The following is a 22555-nucleotide window of genomic DNA, read 5'->3' as shown; positions in this document are numbered from 1 at the left end:
ACTGCAGACATCAGTGTCTGCTGCAAAGCTGACCAGTAAACCTAAAACACCAATGCAAGTGACCCTGTTGCTGTGAGTTGCTACACTTGCTGTAGGACAGGGCATGAAGGGAAGGAGATAAAGAGTCTTGCTGCAACCTTCACCATCCACTCATTGAAATTCCACAGGGTCTGGAAGAGAATCAGCTTTTAATGCCACTTCCATCTGTAATTGTGTAATTCCAGGAAACGTATACAATATCTCTAAGCATTAGTTTCTCTATGTGTTAAAGTTCCCCCAAGAGGAGTCACTGCTCCTTTCAATCTTAACCTCCCATTCTTTCAACTTATGGAGAACAACAATGGCAGAGGAAAGTGATGCCAGCAAATAAAAGTCGATATTTACTAAGTGCCTGACCCTGCACCTGGTTCTGTTGTAGAGGCCTTTACCTTATTGGCTCATTACTGTCTTGTGAAGCAGGCACTATTAAAACCCCCAATTTATCGTTAAGGAAACTGAGACACCAAGAAGCTGGAAGCACAGAAGTAGAAAGTGGAAGAACCAGGGCATATAACCACTGCTCTTTGGAATGGATGCTTGCCTCTCCTCAACATGGTAATGGACAACTGGTAGCAGGGGTGAGTAATGGATGCTGGGAGGAGATGCCTCAGCCTAGTAGGCAGTCGGTCCCCCAGACTGGGAGGAATTGGCTTTGAAAACTGACTGAAGGGCCATAAAAACAATTGTTCACTTGCCTTCACCTCGGGTTTTCCCGAGGTGTGATATTATTTATAGATAGCAACCTCACCTAAAAATATTGAACAATAGCTACAGAAAATTGACGTGACTTTATTTTTCATAGATAAGCACATTTTTAGCTGGATAGTTGACTACATATCCTGTGCTGCCTCTAGCCCTCTGCCCCAATAGATGACTTTTCTAAAATCTAAACATTCCTAAACTCAGGATCAGGCTTTCCTTGGGAATTGGGTTGATGACCTGGGTTTGGCCCTGGCTTGTAACTCAACCCCTAATGAAATGGAGCTTCTACTAATCTTTTAGGCTAAATATTTGTTTAAGGGCACAGTTGTGGGCTTTTTTGGTAGAATCCAATAACTTCCTTTTACCTCATGTGGAACACAAAGTGCTAATTTTTCCCCTAATCTACCCATGAACATGCAATATTAAAAAGAGAAAGCAATTAGGATTTCTAAACAAATTGTGTTTAAGCAAAACATTTGAAAATGTCATTCATGCTTTCCATATGAATACACATCCTTGCTTTTAGGAAGGGCAGGAGGCATAAGGCATTCTCTGCTTAAGAATAATGGTCATAATCTCTTAGCCACACCTATTCCCAAGAGCAGGAAATTATGGCAGGAAAGTTCGAGGTTCTCAGATTCCATTTGAACATTTTCCCAAGGATTTCATGACATAGGATATTGTACAGCAGTCTATAGATGAGTCAACACCAGAGCAGAATGGCTCTGAAACACCATGAATGCAAATTGGTTGGGCATGTCTCTTCTTTGTAATGAACACTAAGTTTAATGGAAGGAAGGACACAACACTCGCAACCCTGTGCCTGTAGGAAGAGTCTCAAGTCTTAATTTCCTCTTTATCACTTCTAATCTAGAGTGATAAAGAAAAAGGCTTTTAAAGAGGCTTTCAGCAGTTGGAATTCCAATTTCTAGATGAACTGAATATTCCTCATACTTTAAAATTATGGGATAAAGATCATTACACATGGGAAAAACTAAATGCAACATACATTTATTCCAACTTCTTCCACTTGTAGGTATTAAAACTGGAGGCAGGGAAAGAATATGTAAATCAATAGCATCTCCTTAAAGTCCCATTTGTAGAGAAATAAAATTGATATATGTGAAAATCTTTGAATACCGAATATGTAGGCACATTTTTAAATTTTCAACCACATACTTGTAAATCAAAAACTCGACACAAGATAACAGCTAAGATTCAGCTTTGTCTAGGACATGTTTTCTTATAGCATATTTTATTTTAATATTACCCCAGGCCTATGTAAAGTTCTCTTCTATCTTTGGACTCATTGCACTCCAAATCTACATTCCAGCTGAGCACATAATATATAAGGGAAGGTGCTCAGGCTCTGTGGGGAGACAATTTTGTTCCAAATCCTGGTTCTACCACTTATTATTCTACTGAGGGAACTTGGGATAATAATAGCAAAATGCTTGCTGGACACTTTTAATAGTGTATGTGCTAAGATTAGAAAATCATATAATGTTGTAAAAGAATACCTTAAATTTATATATCATCTTTGCATGGAGGGCATTTTGCATCCTGAAAATGTTACAGCACAGAGATGGTCTAATTTGTCATTACTACCATCTAGTGAGATAGGGTAGTGCTATATTAACCAAATCCCATTTTAATAAGCTTAGTTTCTGTTCCTTATAGACTTAAATATATCAGATACCAAATCATGATCAAAGATATAATATGTAGAAAATACCCTTTTAGCATGATTAAAACACAAAATAAATGTCTATCATTTCCTTCAATACTAGCTTAATACAAGCATAATAAAGATTTCTCTGTCTTTATAATAATTGCTATATGAGAGCCACTTGAAACACAAAAGTGTATTGCTTTGTACCATTGGCTTTTGAGCTTATAAGTTTATGAAAATTTCTTCTGTGGAAGAAGCCCTTCTATGAATCATTCACTTCTTAAGGAAGTCCAAGAAAGGGAGAAGATCTAAACAATTTTGACACCACTCAAGCTCATTATTTTAAAACAATGCAATCCTTTTCAGCAACTAAAAGATGAACATGGCTTCTGAGATATGTGTGATGTTTGTTTTTTCAGGCTGCCAATATCCATATTGAATAATAAATTCAATAGGAAGTACATATACATATTCTGGGTCTTTGCTTCCTTCCTTTGCCTGAAGAAGTAGATCTGCAAAATTTTGTAATACATGGTCATTGCTTACTAAATCCCATTCTTCCATGTAAAATAAACTTTGCTGTTAGATTACAGATTATGTCTAGAAATATAAAAATCAAATGATAGTATCTCAGTGTCCTCTGCCACTCACACTCCTCTCCTAGTCTTTAGCATGTGGTGGGAAAGGTGGTGGACGTGACTGTTAGTATCTCCTCCTACAAAAAACAAGTCCTGTCAATGACCAGATGTAAAGTAATACTTAATCAGTGTGGATATTCAACCAGGAATCAGAGTCCCTGAATTATGTGATAAGCAAGATCAAGTCAGGTAGTAGAATAATAGAATCATCATAGATCATTCAAGAAAATGCAGACACATTTGAATATGCCCATCAGAAAGCACATATCCAAGGAACAGAGTCAAACCAGAAACCACAAGGGTTATAAAGAGAATCAATGAAATGGGCTCTGATAAATATTCACCTACAAGTTTGTTTTGTTATAGCTACCTTTTATTGGTGTAGGTATGGTATATAACAAGATTTCTTCTTGTGTATTAGAGGCACCACAACCCAGTTTCGACTGAATGGAAGGAGGAGGGACAATATATGATACTGATATTTATGCACATTATTAACGAAATGTGCATATGAGAGACAGAGAGGAGGAACAGCTATGCCTATGACTAAACGATGGTTGGCACTTATTTCCAATAGGTGACCAAGGCAGCCTTAGCATTATCCTCAACCTGACTGAGGTGTACATGGACCTCTTCCTAACTGCGATCTCTGACATTCTTAGAACATTTATTTTAGAAAATTTGTAATTATGAGTTCTTCATCTGCCCCTTGAGATGTAAATTCTTTTTAAAAGCCTCTTGTCAGTTTAATAACCCAGGAATGTCTTCCTGAAGGAACTGGGAACTATCCCTTTGAGGTACAATTTCAAGGAAGATAGCATCCCTATCTTCCAGTTTCTGTGGGAAAACAGGATGCTGACTTCAGTGACTGCCTTGCCCCAAGCTTGTCATACCTCCTGTCATAAAGATATGAGAAAGTTTTCTTTTGCTTGTGTAAAGTCAATTAGCCCATTCAGATGTTCTTCCATCTTCACCCAACTCCAGCTCTCAAAAGCTCTCCAGCCCTTTGTTTCATTGAAGTTGAGCTATAACTTTTTTTCACTGACTACAAGAAATACTTTATTTACTTTATACTATACTGTTACATTAACACTGACTATATTTCTTATGCCAGGTATTTTATTCCTGTGATTTACTCATTCCATAACTGGAAGCCTGTATCTCCCTTTCTCCATTATGCATTTTACCCATTCCCCATGCCCCACACCTATGGCAGCCATCAGTTTGTTCTCTGTGTTTACAGGTATAATTCTGCTTTTTTTGTTTGTTTGCTTACTCATTTGTTTGGGTTTTCTTTTTTTAAACTTTCACAAACTCTAACTTTTCTTCTCTCTCCTCTGTTGCAATAGCCTTAAATAATGTCTTTCTTGACTGTTTAACTTCTTCCTGTGTAATTTTTGCTTTGCCATAGGACAATTGGGAAAATACATAATTTTTAATTCATCTTTGTGGGAAAGTGGAGTAGATGTGATTTTCCCATTAAGTATAACTATTCCTTTTGCTGAATACAACTAAAATCCATACACATTATATAAAAACAAACCTAAGAGGTGAGGAAAAACAAACCTATGAAAGGTGAGGAAAAGGAGGTAGACCAGCTAGACATCTCAGTTTTTAAGGAACAACGTAGTAGTGGCTTCCCTGGATTTTCTTTTTGCCTCACATCCCAAACTTAGAATGGAAGGAGCCAACATAGAAATGCCAATAGTAGCAGACAAAATAAACCCTAAGGAAAAAAACTATTTCCCTGTCACCCACCCCCCCCCCAAAAAAAAAAAAAAAAAACAAGAGAAGAGCAACTTAACAAGAAAACTCTCAGATAATAATCAATCTGCTCAAGCCAGACACCACAGGAAAAAACTGTAGCCTCACCCTATCCAGGCCATCAAGGGTTAAGCTGAGAGCCTAGACTTTCACCCTTCTCAGACAACAAGTAACTTCAAACTCCCATGTCCCCATCCCCACCAGGGTGGCATCAGAGAAGGCCAACAAGGGAGCCAGAAAATTTCACCCTGGCTCAATACAGAGTCCTGCTCATAAAATCCCACCTCTGCAATGGTGGTGGAAACCACATAGGGAGCCCAGATTTCTACCCACATCCATCAGCAATGAGGTACACCACCCACTCCATACTGGGATGATGTTAGAGGAGGCCTAACAGAAACTTAGGACTTCAACTGTCCTCAGAGGGCCTTTTCACTCATTACTTTAGCAATGGCCACATGGGGAACACAATGAAATACTTTTAACCCCATCAGCTGGAGCGGTATCATTTCAGGCCTACTGGGGAGCCAGAACTCATAACCCTTGTTCAGCTGTAACAGTAGAGTCACCTCTTCCTCAGGTGTCAATGGAACATGGACATCTACCTCCACCTTACAGTAATAATGTGGTACTCTCCACACTTCCTCTGCCAGAGTAGTGTCAGAGGAAAATAGCTAAAACAGAAGGTTTAAACAAGATCAGACTCTCATAACATAATACCCAAACCATACATTTTTAAAGAAAACCACTGTCCTACAAATACCCAGGAATATTTTAACTTGGATTTTAAAAAAGACAATCAGTAGACATCACACCAAAATGACATAGATGTTAGAATTATCTGACAAGAAATTTAAAGCAGCCATCTTGAAAATGTTTCAACAAGCAATGACTGAAACATACAAAAAAAATACAAATTCTCAGGAAAGAAAGAGTCTCAGCAAATAAATGAAAAATACTTTAAAAAATTTTTAAAAAATCTACAACCAGGGGCACCTCATGGCTCAGTCAATTAAGTATCAGCCTCTTAAGTAGGCTCCATGCCAAGTGTGGAGCCCAAGCTGGGGCTTGAACTCACTACCTTGAGATCAAGACTCAAGCTGAGATCAAGAGTCAGATACCTATCCATCTAAGTCACTCAGACAGTCCCTAAGTGTCTGATTCTCAATCTCAACTCAGGTCTTGATCTCAGCTCATGAGTTCAAGCCCCACATTGGGCTCCACACTTGGCATGGAGCCCACTTAAAAAAAAAAAATCTGCAACCAAAAAAAAAAGTTTTAAATAGTAGTATAAAAGGAACAGAAAGTTAACTGGAAGAAAAACAGTAGAAATAACCCAATCTGAACCAGAGAAAGAAAATACAGACTCAAGTAATTGATGAATCTTACACAGAATAAATTCAATAATATCTACATCTAGACACATCAGAGTCAAACTTCTGAAAACTAAAGATTAAAAAAAAATCTTAAAAACAATGAAAGAGAAATAACATATTCTCTGTAAGGGGAAAAACAATTTGAAAAACAATGAAAGAGAAATAACATATTCTCTGTAAGGGGAAAAACAATTTGAAATAGATTCCCCATGAGAAGCCAAAAGGAAATGGGACATGTCCAAGTACTGAAAAAAAAAGAAAAAAGATCAATCCAGAATTCCATATTGGCTGAAAATATCCATTAGAAATAAAGGAGAAATCAAAATATTCTCAAGAAAAAGAAAGTTAAGAATTTCTCTCTAGTATAACTACCCTAAAAGAATGGCTAAGCAAAATTCTCTAACCAAAAGGAAAATGATAAAATGAAGAATCTTGGAACATGAAGAAGGTAGAAAACACACAGTAAGCAAAAAATCGTGGACAAACACAATAGAATTTCCTTCTCCTATTGAGTTTTCTAAATTATGCTCAAGGGTTGCATATCAATTATAATACCAATGTGATTTTAAATGTGTGATGGGAAAATACCTAAGATAATTATGAATGAAAGAGGAGAAAAGTATATAAAGAGACGTAGAGTTTCTACACTCCATGCAAACTCACAAAATTATGAAACCAGTAGTTTATGATAAGTTATATCCATTTAATTTAATGCCTACCACAATCACTAATAAAGTTATACAAAGAAATACTCAAAAACATAATAGATACATCAAAATGGAATTCTTAAGACTGTCCATGTTACCTACAGGATTAGCAAGGAAGAGAGAGAAAAAAAAAAAAACAGGAAAAAAGAAAAAAACAAACAGAAAACAAAAAAATAACATGGCTCAGACATAAGCCTTAATATATTAATAGCTTCATCAATTATGAATATTCTACATATTCCAATTCAAAGACAGGGTGTAGCAAAGTGGATTAAAAAAACAAATACCAAACGTATGCTGACTACAAGAAACTCATTCAAATTACAATGATAAAGGTAAGTTGAAAGAAAAGAGATGGAAAACAGTATTTCATGGAAACACTAAAGAAAGCAGAAGTGGCTATATTAACATCAGATTTTTTTAAAAAAAGACTTTAATGCAAAAGAAATTACCGGAGACTGGACACCTGGGTGGCTCAGCGGTTGTACGTCTGCCTTCAGCTCAGGACGTAATTCTGGGGTCAGGGATTGAGTCCTGCATCTGGCTCCTTCTTCAACCTCTGCCTCTCTGTGTCTCTCGTGAATAAATAAATAACAACCTTTAAAAAAAAAATTATTGGAGACTGAAGGTCATTACAAAATGATAATGCAATCTACTAAGAAGACATAGTAATCCTAAATATGTACACACCAAACAAAAAAGCAGAAAAATGTGTGAGGCAAAAACTAATAGACCTACCAGAGAGAGAGAAATAGGAAAATCCAAAATTACACTTGGATATTTCAATACCTCTCTCTCAACAATTAATAGAAAATTAGACCCAAAAAAACCCAGAAAAGATATAAAAGAAAATAACATGATATGTCAACAGAATCTAATCCACATTTATTAACTATTTCCACAAACGGTAGAATACATATTCTTTTCCAGTGTCCATGGAATATATAACAAGAAAGACTATATTCTGAGCTATCAAATAAAATTCATCAAATTAAAAAAAAAATTGAAATCACTCAGACACTCTTCTCTGACCACATGGATCACACTAGAAATCAATAACAGAAAGATAACAGGAAGTCTCCAAACATATGAAAACTTAAAAACATACTCCTAAGATCAAATAAATAATCAAAAATCTCCCAAAAGAGAAAAACCCAGGACCAGAGCAGCATGGGTGAATTATACAAAACACTTAAAAAATTGATGCACTCCTTCTCTAATTTTTGCAAAAATTGAGGAGGCGGAAACTCTTCCAAACACATTTTATGAGGCCAGCATCATTCATATATAAAAGCCAAATAAAACAGGCACTGCAAGAAAAACATATTACAAGGCAATAACACTAATAAACACGATACAAAAACCTCAATAAAATACTAGAAAATGGAATTCAACATCACATTAAGAGGATTATACACAATGATCAAGTGGGATTTATCCCTGGGATGCAAAGATGTTTCAACATATATAAGTCAATAAACATGAAACAACCATATGAATAGAATAAAGAATTAAAAACATGATCATCTCAATAGATACAGAAAAAGGATGTGACAATATTCAACATCCTTTCATGATAAAAACTCTCAACCAATTGGGAATATAAGAAATTTACTAAAACATAATAAAGACCACATATGACAAACCAATAAGTAACATTTTGCTCAATGATGAAAAACTGAAATCATTTTCTCTAAGATCAGGAACAAGACAAGGATGCCCATTCTTACCACTTCCATTCAACATATTACTAGAAGTCCTAGCCAGATCAATTAGACAAGCATTCAAATTGGAAAAGAAGGAATTAAACTGTCTCTGTTTATAGATGACATGATCTTACATATAAAAACCCCTAAGGAGTCCACCTAAAAAATGTTAGACCTAATAAATGAATTTAGTAAAGTAGGAGGCTACAAAATCAACATATGAAAATCAGTTGTATTTCTATAAACTAACAAAAAACTATCTGTAAAAGAAATTAAGAAAATAGTCTCATTTACAGTAGTATCAAAACCAATAAAATATTTAGGAATAATTTTAACTGAAAACTGTAAGGCATTGATGAAAGAAACTGAAGACAACACAAGTAAATGGAAAAACATCTTGTGTTTATAAATTGGAAAATTAATAGTGTGATAGTATCTATACCAAAATGTTCTACTGATTCAGTGCAACCTCTATCAGAACCCAGGAATGGGTCCACAACTCTATGGTCAACTAATATTTGACAAAGAAGAGAAGACTATCCAGTGGTAAAAGGACAGTCTCTTCAACAAATGGTGCTGGGAAAATTGGACATCCACATGCAGAAGAATGAAACGAGACCATTCTGTTACACCATATACAAAGATAAACTCAAAATGGATGAAAGATCTAAATGTAAGACAAGAATCCATCAAAATCCTAGAAAGAACACAGGCAACACCCTTTTTGAATTTGGCCACAGTAACTTCTTGCAAGATACACCTATGAAGGCAAGGGAAACAAAAGCAAAAATGAACTATTGGGACTTAAGATTAAAAGTTTCTGCAGAGCAAAAGAAACAATCAACAAAACTAAAAGACAACCTACAGAATTGGAGAAGATATCTGCAAATGACACATCAAATAAAAGGCTAGTATCCAAGATCTATAAAGAACTTATTAAACTCAACAGCAAAGAAACAAACAATCCAATCATGAAATGGGCAAAAGACATGAATAGAAATTTCACCGAACAAGTCATGCACATGGCCAACAAGCACATGATAAAATGCTCCGCATCACTTGCCATCAAGGAAATACAAATCAAAACCACTATAAGAGGGGCAGCCTGGGTGGCTCAGAGGTTTAGCCCCGCCTTCAGCCCAGGGCTGGATCCTGGAGACCTGGGATTGAATCCCACATTGGGCTTCCTGCATGGAGCCTGCTTCTCCTCTGCCTGTGTCTCTGCCTCTCTCCCCCCCTCTCTCTCAATCTCATGAATAAATAAATATTTTTTTTAAAAACCGCTATGAGAAACCACTTCACACCGGTGAGAATGGCAAATGTTGGAGAGGATGTGGAGAAAGGGGAACCCTGTTGCACTGTTGGTGGGAATGTGAACTGGTACAGCCACTCTGGAAAACTGTGTGGAGGTTCCTCCAAGAGTTAAAAATAGATCTGCCCTATGATCCAGCAATTGCACTGCTGGGGATTTACCCCAAAGATACAGATGCAGTGAAACACCAGGACACCTGCACCCCCATGTTTATAGCACCAAAGTCCACAATAACCAAACTGTGGAAGAAGCTTCGGTGTCCATCGAAAGATGAATGGATAAAGAAGATGTGGTCTATGTATACAATGGAATATTACTCAGCCATTAGAAATGACAAATACCCACCATTTGCTTCAATATGGATGGAACTGGAGGGTATTATGCTGAGTGAAGTAAGTCAATCGGAGAAGGACGACCATCATATGGTCTCATTCATATGGGAAATATAAAACATAGTGAAAGGGAATAAAGGGGAAAGGAGAGAAAATGAGTGGGAAATATCAGTGGGGTGAGAGAACATGAGAGACTCCTAACTCTAGGAAACAAACAAGAGGTAGTGGAAGAGGAGGTGGGCGGGGGGATGGGGTAACTGGGTGACGGGCACTGAGGGGGGCACTTGACGGGATGAGCACTGGGTGTTATACTATATGTTGGCAAATCGAACTCTAATAATAAAAATTAAAATAAAACAATACAACTGTATCAAAAGTCCAATGACATTATTCACAGAAATAGAAAAATTCTAAAATTCATATGGAAGCACAAAAGACTCCAAATAGTCAAAGCAAACTTGAGAAGAACAAAGTTGGAGACATTTAAATCACTTCCCAATTTCAAACTTTATTAAAGAACTATAGTAATCAAGTCAGTTTAGTACTGGCATAAAAACAGATATATAGACCAAGGGAACAGAGTAGAGAGGCCAGAAATAAACCCACACATATAGGGTTAACTAGTCTTTGACAAGGGAGCCGAGAATACCCAATAGGAAGAAGATAGTCTTTTCATTAAATGGTGTTGGGAAAACCAGATATCCACATGCAAAAGAATAAAAATTGGACTCATCTCATAAATAAAAATTAACTCAAAATGGATTGAAGACTTAAACATAAGACCTGAAACTGTAAAAATTCTAGAAGAAAACAGAGGGGAAATCTCCTTAACATTATTCTTGGTAATAATTTTTGGGATATGACACCAAAAGCACAGGCAGAAAAGGCAAAAATAAATAAATAGGACTATGACAAACTGAAAAGCTTCCATACAGCAAAAGAAGTGATCAGCAAATAAAAAGACAACCTATGGGACGGGGAAAAAAATATTTGCAATCATCTATCTGATAAGGGGTGAATATTGAAAAATATATAATAAATTCTTACAACTCAATGGCAAAAAAGCAAATAACCTGGTTTTAAAGTGAGCAAAGGACTTGAATATATATTTTTCCAAAGAAGACATACAAATGGCCAAGAGGTACATGGAAAGGTGCTCAATATCACTAATCATCTGGGAAATGCAAATCAAAACCACAATGAGATATCACCTCACATTTGTTAAGATGGCTATCATTAAAAAAAAAAAAAAAAAAAGAGAACCAAGAGATCACGATTATTGGAAAGGATGTAGAGAAAGAGAATCTTTGGACATTGTTGTTGGTGTATATGTAAACCATTATGGAAAACAATATGAACTTTCCTTAAAAAATTAAAAATAGAACTACCATATGATCGAAGTCCCACCTCTGGGTATATATCTAAAGGAAACAAAGTTGGTATTTTGAAAAGATGTCTGTACTCCCACATCCGTTGCAGCATTATTCATAATAGCCAAGATATAGAAACAACCTAATTTATTTGTCTAAGTGTCTATAGACAAATAGATTAAAAATGTGATTAGATAGACAGATATGGATATATACAATGGATTATTATTCAGCCACACACACACACACAAGGGAAATCCTGCCATTTGCAACAAATTGGATGAACCTGGAGGACATCACGCTAAGTCAAATAAGCCATCACAGAATGACAAATATGGTATGATCTCACTTATATGTGGGATCTAAACAAGTCAAACTTGTAAAACCAGAGAGTAGAACAATGGCTGCCAGGGCTTTTCTGGGTAGTGGAAATGAGGAGATGTTAGTCAAACTTCCAATTATAAAATGAGTTAAGTTCTGACATCTCAATGTATAGCTTGGTGATTGTAGTTAATAATACTGTATTGTGTACTTGATGCTAACAGTGTTCTCACCACACACACACACACACACGATATGTGAGTTGACAAATGTATTGATCAAACTGGCTGCACTAATCATTTCATAATGTATAAGTACATTAAGTCATCAAATTGTATACCTTTAAAAAAATCACATTGTAAAACCCAGACATATACGAATGTTGTCAATTACACCTCAATAAACCTAGGGGGAAAACACACACTCTCTTAATTTATGGGTCAAAGAAGATGACTCAAGGAAAATTTCAGAAGACACTGAACTGAATGAAAATATAATAAATATTAGGTGGGAGCAGTAGCCTCGCCGTGGCCGCCGAGGGTTTCTCTGGCCCGTGTTGCTCCCACCCGTCTACACCTTGGGAAATATCTTTGCAAACCTCTTCAAGGGCCTTTCTGGCAAAAAAGAAATGCGCATTGTCACGGGGCCCGGATGCTGCGGGGAAGACGCCATCGGGTACCACCTAAAGCGGGGGAGATGACGACCACCTGTCCCACCGGAGGCGGCAAGGTGGAGAGCGTGGGGCGCAGGAACATCAGCTTCCCCGTGGGGACCCTGGGCGGCCAGGCCGGGATCCGGCCTCTGCGGTGCCACTGCTTCCGGAATGCGCCCAGCTTCATCTTTGTGGGTGACAGCAGCGACCCAGAGCGTGTGAACGAGGCCGTGGGCAGCTCAGGGGGATGCTGGCGGAGGAGGAGCTCAGGGATGCCGTCCTGCGGGTGCGGGCGCGGGCGCGGGCGCGGGCGCAGGTGTGGATGCGGGTGCAGGCGCGGGCGCAGGTGCAGGTGCGGGTGCGGGCGCGGGTGCAGGCGCAGGTGTGGGTGCGGGCACGGGGGCGGGCCCACAAGCAGGGCCTCCCAGCGCCACCGACGCGGCTGAGATCACGGACCAGCTGGGGCCGTACTGCCTGCGCCACAGGAACTGGTACACTCAGGCCACCTGTGCGCCCCTCACGCCCTCCTTGCACCCTGCTTACCCTCCTGTGGGGTCAGTGCCAGAAGCGGTCCCCGTGGTCGGGCACAGTACACTTCACCACGCTGTAAATGTGCAGCCGCAGCTTCAGCCGGGTTTTTACTTGATGCAAATAGTTTGTGTTCCCAACGAGGCAGTTTCTGGTACTCCCATGCAATAGGACTCAGCTTGTTTGTTTGTTTGTTTTTTGTGCAAAGAGAATCGACCCACCGTGTAATGCTGAGGAGGGATTTAGGCACACGGGGCCTCCGGGAGCCGCCTGGCACGCCTCCCCTGGGCGCTCCGTCTACGTTGAGACCCATTTGGGTGGTTGGTGTTTAACCCAAAACTCAATGCATTTTTAAAATCATTGCAAATACGAGCAAAGGAGAACACTTGAACGCACAGAAGGGAGAAACGTGCCTAGTGTAGGCTCCGCAGCGGCGGCCAGAGTCCCGTCCACCAGTGGGCCCTGCCCCGTCGGAAAGGGGAGACCGGCCAGAGCCAGCCACGGTCCATTCTGCGTGGTCACCATAGGGTCCCTGTGATCGCTCTGTCTCCGGGCATCCTGCGTCCCTAGCGTTTGTGCTTGTGTTTGTGCCTACACGGCCGCCCAGGAGACTGGCTGGGGGCTGCGCCGCCGCCCACGGACCCCGCGGAGGGACCCCGGCCTCCCCGGGGGCCGCCTGGGGTCTCACCCGCGAGAGCGCGGGCGGCCAGGCCAGTGGTCCCCGGGCCTCCGCCCGCGGAGCCCAGGGAGCCCAGGGGACCCCTGCCTACATGTGCTTTCACTCCCTTGGCCTGCAAGGGTCAGATTTGCCATCAAAACAACGACCTCGGGATCCCTGGGTGGCGCAGCGGTTTGGAGCCTGCCTTTGGCCCAGGGCGCGATCCTGGAGACCCGGGATCGAATCCCACATCAGGCTCCCGGTACATGGAGCCTGCTTCTCTCTCTCTCTCTCTCTCTCTCTCTCTCTCTCTGTGACTATCATAAATAAATAAAAATGTAAAAAAAAAAAAAAAAAAAAAAAAAAAACAACGACCTCTACTGCTTTCCTTTGTATTTTGATAAACACTGAAGAAGCTGGAGGTGTTCAACTTTATCTCAGGGAAGTCCTCAGGACTGGTTTATTTGGTGTCGTGAACCTCTTACTGCTTTCAGTACCCGATTAGTAATCAACTGTTTTGTATACTTGTTTTCGATTTTCATTTCGACCAACAAGCACTGTAGTTATGGCTACTAGAATAAAATCTCTTAACTATTAAAAAAAAAGAAAGAAAATATAATAAATATTAATACACTATATCAATATTTCTGAGATGTAGCTAAAGCAGTACTGAGAGGGAATTTTGTAGCACTAAATGTATGTATTAGAAAAGAAGAAAAGTCTCAAGTCAGTAGGATAGTAAGGCCCTATCTCAAGAACTTAGAAAAAGAACAAAATAAACCAAAAACAAGTTAAAAAGAAGGAAATGATAAAAAGCAGAAATAAAAGAACTTAGGGTAGCCCTGGTGGCGCAGCGGTTTAGCGCCGCCTGCAGCCTGGGGTGTGATCCTGGAGACCCGGGATGGAGTCCCACATCGGGCTTCCTGCATGGAGCCTGCTTCTCCTTCTGCCTGTGTCTCTGCCTCTCTCTCGCTCTCTCTGAATGAATAAATAAATAAAACTTAAAAAAAAAAAGAAATAAAAGAACTTAAAAACAGTAGAGATTATCAATAAAATAAAGAGCCTGTTCATTGGAAAAAATCAATAAAATTGATTGAGTCTAGCAAGACTGACTTAAAATGGAATGCACAAATTTTTACCATTAGGAATGAAACAGAGGATATCACTACGGATTCTGCAGAAAATAAAATGATAAAAGGGAATATAATGAAGAACTCTACATACATACATTTGAACTCTATACAACTTATCTTATATGGGTAATTCTTCAAAAAAATACAAACCACTACAACTCATCCAATTTGAAATAAATAATATGACTAGCCTTATAACTATGAAGAAATTCAAAGCCATAATTTAAAAGCTCCCCAAAAAGAAATCCTCCCAGCCAGATGGTTTTATTGGAAAAGTCTACCAAATATTTAAAGAAGAATTAACACCAATTCTACACAACTTCCCAGTAAGAGAAAGGAACATGTCCTAACTCATTTTATAAAGCTAGTAATATCCTGAAGTCAAAATCAGAAAAGGAGTAAAAACAAAAAAATCAGTAATTGGACTTTAACAAAATTAAGGGCTGTTCTATAAAAGATACTGTGAAAAAATTGAAAAGACAAGACATGGATTGGGATAAAATATTTGTAAATCACATATCTGATAAAGGACTTATATCCAGAATGTATAAGGATCTCTTAAAATTCAATAGTAAGGAAACAGCCACATTTTTTAAATGGGCAAAAGATTTAAACAGCTACTTACTCCACCAAAGAAGTTACGTGGAATATAAACAAGCATATGAAAAGAGGTTCTACAAAATTAGTCATTGAGGAAATACAGATTTAAACCATGATGGGATACTACCATGACACACCTATCAGAATGGGGGATGAGAGAGGAGCAAAATACAGAAGAACTGGAACTCTCATACCTTTCTCATACGAATGTAATATACAACCACTTTAGAAAATAATTTTGTATTTCCTAATAAAATTAACCAACTATTACCATACAAGCCAACAATCCTATTCCTTGATATTTACCCAAGTGAAATAAAGCTTTAAGTTCACACAAGATTCTGTATGTGAATGTTTATAGAGACTTTATTCATAATCATCAATGACTGGAAACATCCACATTTCTCTCGCATGAAGACTGAATAAAGAGACTCTGGCATATTCATTCAAAGGTATACAACTTAGCAGTGAAAAGGAACAAATGCAAGAAATTGGATGCATCTAAAATGTGTGACAAAAGAAATGTGCAAGTGAAAGAAGCCAGATTCAAAAAGCTACTGCGTTATTTCATTTATTTGACGTCCTAGAAAAGAAAAAACTAGACTGATGAAAACCATATGGATCCCAGGGACTGGAGTAGGCGGAGGGTGTTGATTACAAAGGGGCAAGGGGAACTTTATGCATGATGGACTGTCTGCATCTTGATGGTAGTAGTGTTTACATTGCTACATACATTTGTCAGAACTGTGAATACTAAAATAAGTGGATGATACGTGTCTCAGTAAATATACCTGAATATGAATGAAGAGAAAATCTATCGTCCTGTAAACATCAACTGAGAAGCAATTCCTCCGCAAAATGATGAAACCAGTAGCTTATATTCAACATCTCACTCCTACCTTCCCCAGGGACACCTGGGTGGCTCAGTGGTTGAGTGTCTCCTTTGGCTCAGGGTATGATCCAGGGTCCTGGGCTCAAGTCCCGCATTGGGCTCCCGACCAGGGAATCTGCCTCTCTCTCTCTGCCTGTGTCTCTGCCTCTCTCTGTCTCTCATGAATAAATAAAACCAATCAATCAATCAATCAATTAATCAATAAAAATAATTTCCTCTTCCCCAGTTGTTAATAATGAGTGATATTCCCCAACTTCTATTTGGCAGTCCTCTCTGACTTGCATCCCAAGGAAGCTCTGTTGGGTGAACTTTACTTCCCCTGAGTCATCACCGGCAATCTCCTTTCCTGATCACTAAGGAGTCAGTTAGTTCCAAGACTCCAAATGTGACTCTCAAATCACTCTCAGGCCCAGAATTTTTTCAGACACCAGGTCTTTTCTTGAAGTCCTCAAATAATATCATGCAAGCAGTCATAGGATTGGTTTTGCATCAACTTCAAGAACGAGTGCTGCAAAGAGGAGTTTCTTCAGCAAATAATTCTCGCCAGAAGCCCCTTTTATCCAACCCAGATCTCGTTTTTCTGTAGTTCTATAATCCAAAATCTCATTTGTTTAAATCCTCCAGGCTCAAACAGATCTAGGTTAAAAATCCCAGCTTTACTCTTCGGAGCTGTCTGTCTTTCGGTAAACTACTTTTCTTCTCTTTGTTTCGGTTTCCTCGTATTTAAAAGAGGGGAATTAATCCCATCTTCCTCACACAGACTTTGTGGAGATTAAATGAGATAATGCACTGAGCACAGGATCTGGTACAAAGTAAACCAATACATGTAACTACTACCCTGTTATTATCATCAGCAACACTCACTCTCATTAAGTACCAAATTGCTAACTGCACAAGTGCCCACATTTGCACGCCTACTAAATGAAGAAGCTATTCACCATGTGAAAACAATTTAAAGAAACAAAACTCTGGTTTCTAAAAGGAAGCTACTTTCTAATATGTGTAAAATAACTGTATTGTGACTTCCTTTAGGACATACTTCATTGGCGGGACACCTGAGTGGCTCAGCAGTTGAGCATCTGCCTTTGACTCAAGGCGTGATCCCAGGGTCCTGGGATCGAGTTCCGCATGGGGGGCTCCCTGAATGGAGCCTGCTTCTCCCTCTACCTGTGTCTCTGCCTCTCTCACTGTGTGTCTCTCATGAATAAATAAAATCTTAAAAAAAAAAAAAAGACATACTTCATTGGTAACTAAATGTCACACTTGCAAACATTGCATCACAGAATGACAAATTTCCCCACTTCAAATAGTTAAGCTAGTATTACCCTAATTATCACAAATACTTTAATGGTCTAAATCTCTTCGTGCACATCAGAAATTTGGTTAGGCCCCCAAGAAAGAAAAAATGACAGCCAGAATAGCCTATTTCATTACTATTTCATTAATTATCTTGGGAACTCAGAACGATGCTCTCAGTCCAGCAACCACAGGCCACTGCCAAGAGTGACTATGGCAACCACGTTGGTGCCCCGATCCTGACAACTTAACAGGAGACATTATGACAGGAGGTATCAGGAGGTACCATTGCCACAGTCACTTTCTGAGACAGCTAGTGGTTGCTTGGTAACCTGCTCTCCTGTATGGGGTTAGCACAAGATGAAGTGAGGAGCTAACGAGGGCTGACATGAGTTCATACTTACTTGAAAGAGGGAGAGAGGGTATGATGCAGCCAAACATTTTCAAGAACGAAAAGAGCTCAAAACCTATTATATCCCCAGAGATTATGTTATAATTTCTGCCAGCATTGCTTGTAAAACACACCTGACATTTTACTAGTGAAAAGAACAACTTATAAAATTAATTTCTACCAAGTAATTTTATATTAATTATTCTCTACAAATGCTCTATGAGAATAGATATGATTGCAAAATTCACTTAGTAGCTCCCACTATTAATTATTGATCGGTTCTCTGGAGAACTACAACTTATTAAATTTTATTTGTAAAAACAATAGAGTGGCATCAACATGGAGTGAACAGTCCTTGATTAATGAAGGAGTCTAATCATGACTAAATCAAGAGCACTGTCCTTTCTTTCTTTCTTTCTTTCTTTCTTTCTTTCTTTCTTTCTTTCTTCATTTTATTTATTTTTAAAGATTTTGTTTATTTATTCATGAGAGACAGAGAAAGAGAGAGAGAGAGAGAGAGAGAGGCAGAGACACAGGCAAACAGAGAAGCAGGCTCCATGCAGGGAGCCCTATGTGGGACTCGATCCTGGATCCCAGGATCACACCCTGGGTGGAAGGCAGATGCCCAACCACTGAGCCACCAGGTGTTCTTCCTTTCCCTATGTATATCCATTTGGTTATATCATGTTGCAACTCTAAACAGCACCACTAAGAGTCAGCCCCATAAAAATCATTTTTTAATAAAGAGAAAGTAATAAATCCTTTTAAGAATATTAACTGTTATTAGTAACCTAAGACAGACCAAAATCACGAACCCCTACAATTATTTATAACTTATAATACAAGCATGATCAAAAAAAAAAAAATTCTTGGAATGCCCAGGTGGCACAGTCACCTAAGCATTCGACTCTTGGTTTCAGGACGGTCGAGATCTCAGGTCTGTGAGATCAATCCTTCACCTACAGCTGGCTCCAAACTCAGTGGGGAGTCTGCTTAAGATTCTCTCTCCCTCTGCCCCTGCCCCCTCCCTCCCTCACCCTTTCTCTTTCTGTCTCTAAAATAAATAAATAAATCTTTAAAAAAAGAGTTTCTTTTCCTTTCTGGAAATATGTTTTTGTTTTATTGAATCTTTCTCATTGCTCATTTTATAATGAATCTGTAAAGATTATGTTGCACAATATTTTCATCATCCTTACCTTATTCTAGGTCTTAGGAAATCCTTATTTGATCATAGGAATTCTGGGAAGTAATTGAAAAAGACCAAGTTATAGGACTTGGAGAGGAGAGGTAGGTAAATGATTAGGAGCCAGACTACTTCAAAAAGATAGTCCTGGCAACAGAGCCAATAGTATTTCTTAAAAGAAGGAAAGGATAAATGAGTACACTAAGGCCACCTCTGTCTAAACAAAGGGAGGAAATGTGAAATTGCTGTCATGAATTACTTTACTAGACCTTGTTCACATGGAGCTCGAAAAGGGACTACAAATAGTGGACATTTCAGAACCAAAATCATTTAAATTACTAATGGAAAATATCCTTATACCTATCCATGCAGTTATTCATGAAATAATTATTGAGCTACTACTATGGGTCAGGCACTGAATATAGAGTTGCATTTTTAAAAATGGGGCCTATAGACAATCTTATTTTAATATGTTGAGATACATTTACTTTATAGATAATGAACACATAGAAGAAAATTAGTGACTTCTAGTCTTCTAAAAAATTCATGAATTATGAATACTGGTTATATATATCTGACTTTCCTCAGACTTAATTCTCACACATGCTCTGTTCAATTCTGTAACTCAAGGGACCTGACTGAGATACAGACTGGGTTTTCAGCCCTTAGTGTCAGCTGGCTGCCAGCCTGATTATGCCAATGGGAGGCTGCTTAGGGTTCCTGGTACCATTTCCAATGTAGGGGGTGGGATTGCACACACCAACAAGCAATTCTCAGAACACCAACAGGATGTTGAAATATTCAATTCAATTCTGACACACTATCTGAGGATAGCATCAGATTCCACAGTTCCAGTCTCAGTCCCACAAAAATATCCTCTACTTGTCCTTTACCATGCTAATTCAGATGTCACTAGCAAGCCCAGACTATTACCTGTGTTTCTGACCAACTGGCTACATATTAGAGGTTCCCAGGACACCCTCCAACTCAGGTCCATGTTGTTACCTGTACTTCCGATTGACTGGTTGTAAATTAGAGGTTCCCACAACCTCCTCCTCAGCTTCAATTAACTTTCTAGTGGTTCACAGAACTCAGAGAAATGTTTCACTTAACAGATTACTGGTTTATGACAAGAGGATATAAGTCAGGATCATCCAGTTGTAAGAAATGCACAGGTCAAGGAATGGGGAAGGAGCATGGAGCTTCCATGACCTCTCTAGGCTTGCCACTCTCCCAGAAGCCCCTAGTATTCATCAACCCAGAAGCTCTCATTTTGGGCTTTTATGGAGGCTTCATTACATGGTCATAATTAATTCAATCATTGGCCATTGGCAGTTGAATCAACATCCAGTCCCTCTTCATTCCCCAGAGGTCAGGGTGTGGAAATGAACTTTCCAACCCTCTGATCACATAGTTGGGTCTCCTGGCAAACAGCCCTATTCTTAGGTGGGGTCCCTGGTCACCTTATCAACATAATAAAGACACCTTTACAACGCTCATCACTGAGAAAATTCCAAATCTTTTAGAACTTCTGTGTCAGAACTGGGGAGGAAAACCACATATATATTTCATAGTATAAATCACAATATTACAGAAGCAACAGTGAAAAATGGATGGCAGGAGGAAGAAAGAAGCCAGGGTTTTTCTCTCTGTGCCCATTCTCTGCCTCAGAGTCTCCACAATGATTACAGCTTTAATAGGGTGACTTCCACCCCTGAGCTCACTAGTTAACATCACCCCCTTGTCTTTTGTCCTCAGCCGGTGCGGGGGGAGGGGGTGGAAGTGACAGTGTGCTGTTGCTAATATCTGGGATACCTCATCATCCTCTATCTCTAGTGCTTCCACTGACTCAATAATTAATTTCCTACATTAAATTCTCTATTTTAAATACTTTGAGTAGTTTCCATTTTAATGGTAGAATCCTGATTGATACACTATATAATATGAAATCATTGGAAATAGTTTGAATTACCAATAATGAGAGGATAGTTAAATCAATTATGGTACAGCCACTGAGAAGAAAATATTACAGGTATGATTATAAAGACTTCTTTATAGGATTATAAAGATTTCTAAGGAACAAGGAAATGATTCTGATATGATATATAATTTAAGTGAATAAATTTAGAATGTAAAGAACTATAATAGAAAAATTAAAACTTCTGTTTTATTTTTTTTTAAGATTTTATTTATTTATTCATGAGACACAGAGAGAGAGAGAGAGAGAGAGAGGCAGAGACACAGGCAGAGGGAGAAGCAGGCTCGGTGCAAGGATCCCTGCCGTGGGACGTGGGACTCGATCCCAGGTCTCCAGGACCACACCCTGGGCTGAAGGCGGCGCTAAACCGCTGAGCCACCCGGGCTGCCCAGAACTTCTGTTTCAGAGTGATAATGAGATCATGGGTGACTCTACTATATGAGTTTTTTTTCTGTCATTTTATTTTATTTCTATCAGTAAACAAAATAATCCAAAAAAATATGCACATTCCTCAGTGACTGCCATTTTGAAATCTATTTCCATATCTAGGGTGATTCTCAAGCATAAATATGATAGATCTATGATCCCTAAGTTCTGATTCAAGTCTCTGGTCAAAAATCATTTGCTCTATTATCCTATAACTGGACCCTGATAATCCAACATGAAGAGTATATTTTTAGAGTTCTCAAGGAAACTAAAGGTTCATTTAACTACACAATGTATTTTATAAAACTGATCATATGGGAGCCAACTAATATATGATGTGGGATTCATTTATTTAAATAGCCCCAAACACTTTCTGGAACCTTTGGAAAGTAGCACTGGGAAGGACTGGAAGACAGAACATACAAGACTGAAGGTCTAAGTGGGTACCAAGTTCCACAGCTTGGCATACTTAATGGGTAATGGCATCAGGTGCCCAAAATAAAGTGGCAAAGAGAATCAGTTTTGCAAGAGTTAGGGAGGGATACTTTTTCTGAAACTAGTCCATTGCATGTGTCTTTAGATAAGGTCTGCTCGTGTGCACTCAGGGAAACCTTAACAACCATAACAACCTATTTGTGGACCTAGGGGCATCAGTCTTCTGTAACACAAAAGTGAGATTGGGATCACATTTTTTTTTTGAGATTTATTCATTTGAGAGAGAATAAATATTTGTCTTTATTTCCCACCTTTCAATATAAGTAGTCATCACCTCATACCCATTAGGATGGCTACTATAAATAAATAAATAAATAAATAAATAAATAAATAAATAAATAAATAAATAAATAAAAAGCATTGAAGAGGATATGGAGATATCCA

The 22555-nt window shown here is 38.7% G+C and overlaps 1 pseudogene; it reads left to right on the top strand.

Moving 5' to 3' along the window:
* Window positions 1-9889: 9889 nt before the first annotated feature.
* Window positions 9890-13290, top strand: LOC144316721 (ADP-ribosylation factor 1-like; annotated as a pseudogene).
* The last annotated feature ends 9265 nt before the right edge of the window (window positions 13291-22555 follow it).

This window comes from Canis aureus, chromosome 7 (assembly GCF_053574225.1).
Source record: "Canis aureus isolate CA01 chromosome 7, VMU_Caureus_v.1.0, whole genome shotgun sequence".
Taxonomy (NCBI): Eukaryota; Metazoa; Chordata; class Mammalia; order Carnivora; family Canidae; genus Canis; species Canis aureus.
Note: the sequence above shows the minus strand (reverse complement) of the source record. Positions and strands in the feature narration are given on the sequence as shown.